A 7,790-nucleotide genomic window follows, 5' to 3' on the forward strand; every position below is an offset into this window, starting at 1 on the left:
CAGAATGAATTCAACACTTCTAAGTCAGTCATCTTTAATATCATAAAAACAAACTTTCTCTGTTGAAAGGAAAAGTTTCCCTAGATTATTGGTCTGATCCTTTTTTTTTTAATGGAAGCTTTCTAAACTGTCTGTTTATTTCTTCTGGCCGCACTGGGTCCTCTCTCCCCAGGGCTTCTCTCTGGCTGCGCTGAGTAGCGGCTGCCCCTCGCTAAGGTGTGTGGGTTTCTCTTCGTGGGGGCCTCTCTCGTGGCTGAGCGGTGTCTCGGGCGTGCAGGCTTCAGTACATGCAGCAGATTATTGGGCTGATCTTAATGAGAAATTGTCAACAGGGATTTTCTTTATAATTTTATAATTTTTCTTTATAAACTTTATAATGTAAAGTTTTTCTTTACCTTCTTTCTAATGTACTATGTTTACAAAAACAAAGATTTTATATTGTGTAACTAAGGATTTTTACAACATGTATAACCTTTTTCTTATTTGGCTATGAAGTCTTTGTTACTTTGGTTAAATGAATAACTAAGCATTGCTTCACAGTGACCTATGATCCTATTTGACCAAGTGTTATTTAAAAAAAAAATACTTCTGGGTTTGTTTTTTTTTTTTTTTTGCAAACTCAAATTCTAAATGATGTTTTTTGATTTAGAACTAACTTTGAGTTATGAGATGTTTCATGAAAGTCGCTCAGTCCTGTCTGACTCTTGGTGATCCCAAGGACTGTAGTCCACCTCACTCCTCTGTCCAGGGTATTCTCTAGGCAAGAACACTGGAGTGGATGTGTTAGTTGCTTGCTGCTAAGTCGCTTCAGTCATGTCCGACTCTGTGCGACCCCATAGACGGCAGCCCATCAGGCTCCACCGTCCCTGGGATTCTCCAGGCAAGAACACGGGAGCAGGTTGCCATTTCCTTCTCCAATGCATGAAAGTGAAAAGTCAAAGTGAAGTCGCTTAGTTGTTCCCGACTCTTAGCAACCACATGGACTGGAGCCCACCAGGCTCCTCCGTCCATGGGATTTTCCAGGCAAGAGTACTGGAGTGGGGTGCCATTGCCTAGTCGTGTTCAACTCTCTGCGACCCCATGGACTGTAGCTGCCAGGCTCGTCTGTCTATGGGATTCTCCAGGCAAGAATACTGGAGTGGGCTGCCATACCCAACCTGGATCTACCCAACCCAAGGATCGAACCCAGGGTCTCCCACACTACAGATAGATTCTTTACTCTCTGAGCCACCAGGGAAACCCCAAGACGTTTCTTAGGGCTCCCAAAATATCTCAAAGATTTGTTCTCTCTTCTAATAAAAAAGATGTTTAACTAAGAAGGCTTAACTGATATACTAAATTACATGAGAAGCATTGTCAAGTAAGAAATAATACTAAAGCCTTCTTTATGCTGTGTCTGTATAGGTATAAAATGTGGTTTCTGAAACTGAAATTTCTGGAAATCTGATACATCCTGGTATACTGTCATCAGTCATAATTCCAGTTAATTATCTTAAAATGTTGTAATGTCCCAGAAATAAACTGATTTCCTTGTCAAGTGCATTGTGCTTAGATCACAATGGTTAATCTTTAACCAGTGATTTCAAGTCTTTGGTCATTTGTACATGTAGTTTTACTCTGATCTTTAGAGATACATTTCCTCTTCAGAGAAGTTCATGGAAAGGGCTCTGACACTTCTCTAGAGGACACGGTTCTGATAAATTTCTACATCATACCATTCAATTGGGTGAAAATTTACAGGAGAAACTGATGGCTCCATAAAACTACTAACAGAAGATCCAGATCAATAGTGAATTCCCTGGGGACTGCCATTGTTGGCCAGAGGTTGGGACTTTGCCTTCCAATGCAGGGAGTGCAGGTTCAGCCTCTGGTCACAGAACTAGGATCCCACACGCCAGGCGGCCAAAAATGAAAACCAAAGCATAAAACAGAAGTAATATTGTAACAAATTCAATAAAGATTTTTAAAAAAGAACTAATTCCACAGAACTGATTCAGTTCAGTTCAGTTCAGTCGCTCAGTCGTGTCCGACTCTTTGCAACCCCATGAATTGCAGCACGCCAGGCCTCCCTGTCTATCACCAGCTCCCAGAGTTCACTCAAGCTCATGTCCATCGAGTTGGTGACGCCATCCGGCCATCTCATCCTCTGTCCTCCCCTTCTCCTTCTGCCCCCAATCCCTCCCAGCATTAGGGTCTTTTCCAATGAGTCAACTCTTCGCATCAGGTGGCCAACGTATTGGAGTTTCAGCTTCAGTATCAGTTATTCCAAAGAACACCCAGGACTGATCTCCTTTAGGATGGACTGGTTGGATCTCCTTGCAGTCCAAGGGACTCTCAAGAGTCTTCTCCAACACCACAGTTCAAAAGCATCAATTCTTCGGTGCTCAGCCTTCTTCACAGTCCAACTCTCACATCCATACATGACCACTGGAAAAACCATAGCCTTGACTAGACGGACCTTTGTTGGCAAAGTAATATCTCTGCTTTTTAATATGCTATCTACGTTGGTCATAACTTTCCTTCCAAGGAGTAGGCATCTTTTAATTTCATGGCTGCAGTCACCATCTGCAGTGATTTTGGAGCCCAAAAAATAAAGTCTGACACTGTTTCCACTGTTTCCCCATCTACTTCCCATGCAGTGATGGGACCAGATGCCATGATCTTCGTTTTCTGAATGTTGAGTTTTAAGCCAACTTTTTCACTCTCCTCTTTCACTTTCATCAAGAGGCTTTGTAGTTCTTCATTTTCTGCCATAAGGATGGTGTCATCTGCATATCTGAGGTTGATAGTTCCCCCGGCAATCTTGATTCCAGCTTGTGCTTCTTCCAGCCCAGCGTTTCTCATGATGTACTCTGCATATAAGTTAAATAAGCAGGGTGACAATATACAGCCTTGACGCACTCCTTTTTCCATTTGGAACCAGTTTGTTCCATGTCCAGTTCTAACTGCTGCTTCCTGACCTGCATAGAGGTTTCTCAGGAGGCAGGTCAGGTGGTCTGGGATTCCCATCTCTTTCAGACTTTTCCCGTTTATTGTGACCACACATCTGATCACGGAACTGATTCCTCAGCGACTGAAAAGAGTGAGACGACGCCGTAGCAGCATGGATGGAACTAGAGACGGTCACGCTGAGCGGGGAGAGTCGGGGAGGAGGAGACATGCTGTCTGACGCCCTCATCAGATAGAGAAGGAGAGATGCCGTCTGACGCCCTCATGTGTGGGATCTGGAAAGAAACGCTACGGGTGAGCTTATTCACAAAACAGACGGACTCACAGGCTCAGAGACAAGCTCACAGTCTCCAGGGGGAAGGACGGGGAGGGAAGGACGGGGGAATGGACAGTTAGGAAGTTTGGGATGGACATGTACACCGGCTGTAGTTAGAATGTATAACCAACAAGGACCTACTGCAGCACACCACAGAAACCTGCTCAGTGTTATGTGGCAGCCTGGGTGGGAGGGGAGGTGGGGGAGAATGGGTGTGTGTGTGTGGCTGAGCCCCTTAACTGTTCACCTGAAACCACCACAGTGTTGCTAATCAGCTTTCTTATACAGAATTATACATTTTTTTAAAAAAATGATCAGAGGAGAGAAGGGAGGGGCAGAGGCAGGATCAGATCAGATCAGATCAGTCGCTCAGTCGTGTCCGACTCTTTGCGACCCCATGAATCGCAGCACGCCAGGCCTCCCTGTCCATCACCAACTCCCGGAGTTAACTCAGACTCACGTCCATCGAGTCAGTGATGCCATCCGGCCATCTCATCCTCTGTCGTCCCCTTCTCCTCCTGCCCTCAATTCCTCCCAGCATCAGAGTCTTTTCCAATGAGTCAACTCTTCGCATGAGGTGGCCAAAGTGCTGGAGTTTCAGCTAAAGGTAGGGATTAAGAGGTGTAAACTGCTGTGTATAAAATAAATAAGCTACCAGCTCTACAAGGCTGAACTGTGCAGCTCAGAGAAATGCAGCCATTGTTTTATAGTGAGTTTAAACGAAATATGATCTGTAAACATTTTGAACCACTTTATTGTTTACCTGAAACTCGTATAATACTGTAAATCAACTATACTTCAGTTTAAAACTATAAAATAAAAATTAAAAATAAAAAACATCAAATTGTAAAGAAAAAAATTAGATGAGCCAGAATTTCAAATTCATTTCTATTCTATTTTTTGATTTGTGAGATTGAATATCTTTATGCCCTATAATGAAAAATATATGCTTTAGTTGTAATTTTTTAAAAAAGAATTCATTCCATGAAACTGAATGGACTAATTAGGAGGATTATCATTTTTATGACTTTTTGCTCTAAACATTACAGGTTCTTTTGTGTTTTGCTTTTCCAGATTTGAGAAAACCTCCCCTCTCAAGCTATCCATAACTTACAACAATTAGATAAAGTAAACCTTTGGAGACAAAGATTAAATAGCTCTTTTCTCCCTACTTGATCCCTCCAGAAGCTGGAAACTCTGAGTGAATATTTTCAGTATAGTTTCAATACAACTCTGCTCTCATTATAACAGTACACAGTTAAAAACATCTGTTCTTTTACCAAGGCTTTAACTGGAATGTCGAATTTGAGAGGGATGTGCATAGCCTCAGACCAGAGAGCTTTAAGGAATAAGTGTTAGTTGCTCACTTGTGTCTGACTCTTTGTGACCCCACAGAGTGTAGCCTGTCAGGCTCCCCTGTCCATGGGATTCTCCAGGCAAGAAGACTGGAGTGGGTAGTCATTCTCTTCTCCAGGGGATCTTCCTGACCCAGGGATTGAATCTGAGGCTCTTGCATTACAGGCAGATTCTTTGCCATCTGAGCCACCAAGGAATCTCCTTAAGGAACTAAGATGAAATTTATGGAGCCAATAAGCCACTTGAGATCTTGCTTACAGGGCTCCAAGCAGCCTAAATATGTGTGTAAGGAAAGCCACTTCCCGGTAGGTATAGAAACCTCAAGATATTTGGGGGACCTGAAGAAGAGAGGAATTTAGCCAGATCTGAAGGTATTGCCAGAGAAGGCAATGGCACCCCACTCCAGTACTCTTGCCTGGAAAATCCCATGGACGGAGGAGCCTGGTGGGCTGCAGTCCATGGGGTCGCTAGGAGTCAGACACGACTGAGCGACTTCACTTTCCACTTTTCCTTTTCATGCATTGGGGAAGGAAACGGCAACCCACTCCAGTGTTCTTGCCTGGAAAACCCCAGGGACGGGGGAGCCTGGTGGCCTGCCGTCTATGGGGTCGCACAGAGTCAGACACGACTGACGCGACTTAGCAGCAGCAACAGCAGCAGAAGGTATTGCTGGCGAAATCTGATGCCAAGTTCTTGCTTGGCTTTCCTGGCCTCAAGAGTCCTTTAAAAGTTCATTCTGAGATTCTTTATGAAAAATTCCAGCAAATCTATTTAAAAGATAATAAAAATGTGGTCAATTGCTATTCTTGTTCCACTTATGTAAATAAATACGTTGAGTTAATTGAAACCTGACTTATTTTGCAAACAAATTAATCTTAATTTGGCTATCTTTGGTGGAAATGAAGGTGATTTTAGAAAAGTTACGTTTCAGTAATATATTTTCTGGATATCAGGTTCTAGTGTTGTTAAAAGAATCTTTGAGATTTTGGTATTTACCTGTAATCTAGACTAGATCCTGAATTCTAGTTTTGGCTAATATCTGGCTATGACTCTCCAAACTGATAGTTCCAGTTTTCCTTGCATCTTTTTGACTTGGAATCAAGGGGAACTAAAAACGTCCTTTTCCCAAAGTTATGTAGGCTAACATTGGACAACTTGCTATAAACGTCAGAGAAACCAGCATAACAACTCACGTATAGACGATCTTTACATTTGTTGTTGTATGAGCTACTCAGAAAGTTTACCTAAACCCTGGATGACATAATCAGAGACATTTCACACTGCAAAAGATGCTCGAACCCTGACACTGGGAAATCTTCAGCTGACTCCCTCTGGACTTAATGCCTTATTGTGACTTGGAATGTGACTGCTGTACCATGATGCCCTCCAGAGGAGTGATGAATGTTTGATGTCGGGATGACTGACCACTCCTGCAAAATTCCTCCTGATGAAGATCCACAGACTTCTCCTATACCGAACACTGCCTGAGACTCACTTTTCAGATGACTTCTTGCTCACATGTGGCCAAAATCTCTCTGAAAGCAAAGCTGGCTCTCAACCGTCTCTTTCTCTCCTCTGTGGATGGGACTCTGGGAATGAGCCTTCGAAGAACCAAATGAGTTGGTACCAATGCCAAATAAGCAAAGAGCTGATCATCAATGCTTTCTAAGTCTTCCTACGTGGTGCTAGTGGTAAAGAACCCACCTGCCGATGAAGGAGACATAAGAAATGTGGATTCAATCCCTGGGTCAGGAAGATCCCCTGGAGAAGGAAATGGCAATCCACTCCAGTATTCTTGCCTGGAGAATCCCATGGATAGAGGAGCCTGGCGGGCTACAGTCCACAGGGTTGCAAAGAGCTAGACACAACTGAAGTGCCTTAGCACATTTTGGTGGGAAGGCAAACTAGTACAGCCACTATGGAGAACAGTGTGGAGATTCCTTAAAAAACTGGAAATAGAACTGCCTTATGATCCAGCAATCCCACTGCTGGGCATACACACTGAGGAAACCAGAAGGGAAAGAGACACGTGTACCCCAATGTTCATCACAGCACTGTTTATAATAGCCAGGACATGGAAGCAACCTAGATGTCCATCAGCAGATGAATGGATAAGAAAGCTGTGGTACATATACACAATGGAGTATTACTCAGCCATTAAAAAGAATACATTTGAATCAGTTCTAATGAGGTGGATGAAACTGGAACCTATTATACAGAGTGAAGTAAGCCAGAAGGAAAAACACCAATACAGTATACTAACGCATATATATGGAATTTAGAAAGATGCTAACAATAACCCTGTGTACGAGACAGCAAAAGAGACACTGATGTATATAACAGTCTTATGGACTCTGTGGGAGAGAGAGAGGGTGGGAAGATCTGGGAGAATGGCATTGAAACATGTAAAATATCATGTATGCAACGAGATGCCAGTCCAGGTTCGATGCACGATACTGGACGCTTGGGGCTAGTGCACTGGGACGACCCAGAGGGATGGTATGGGGAGGGAGGAGGGAGGAGGGTTCAGGATGGGGAACACATGTATACCTGTGGTGGATTCATTTTGATATTTGGCAAAACTAATACAATTTGTAAAGTTTAAAAATAAAATTAATTAAAAAAAAGAAAAATTTAGGTCAAAAGGGGGAAATATGAAAGAAAATCAAGCTAGAGTCAGAATTGCTGAGAGAGCTCTCTAAACTGGAGCCTGAGAACTGGGGATGCATTGAAGAAGTACAACTTATGTGCATGGCAGCCTGGGTGGAATCTGACATTGTGACCTGTTGACGTCATCCAGAATATCTGCCAAAACTCCAAGATACTTATCAGATCCCTACCCGAAAATAACTTGTGATTGCTTGAGAACAAAACTTCTCTAACTTACATCAGAGTCAATCCAGTTCTCACCAGACAACTTTTACAGTCTCATGGTTTTCGTCTTTACAAGCCCCCGATTTTCTCTTACATGTTGTTGCTGTTCAGTTGTGAAGTCATGTCCACTCTTTGTGACCCCATGAACTGCAGCACACCAGGCTTCTCTTGTCTAGAGTTTGCTCAAACTTATGTCCATTGAGCCGGTGATGCCATCCAACCATCCCATCCTCTGTCGCCCCCTCTCCTCCTGCCCTCAATCTTTCCCAGCATTAAGGTCTTTTCCAAAGAGTTG

The sequence above is a fragment of the Bos grunniens genome, chromosome 29 (assembly GCF_055505025.1).
Source record: "Bos grunniens cultivar Pamir isolate PY7600 chromosome 29, Bosgru_T2T1.0, whole genome shotgun sequence".
In the NCBI taxonomy this organism is placed as follows: domain Eukaryota; kingdom Metazoa; phylum Chordata; class Mammalia; order Artiodactyla; family Bovidae; genus Bos; species Bos grunniens.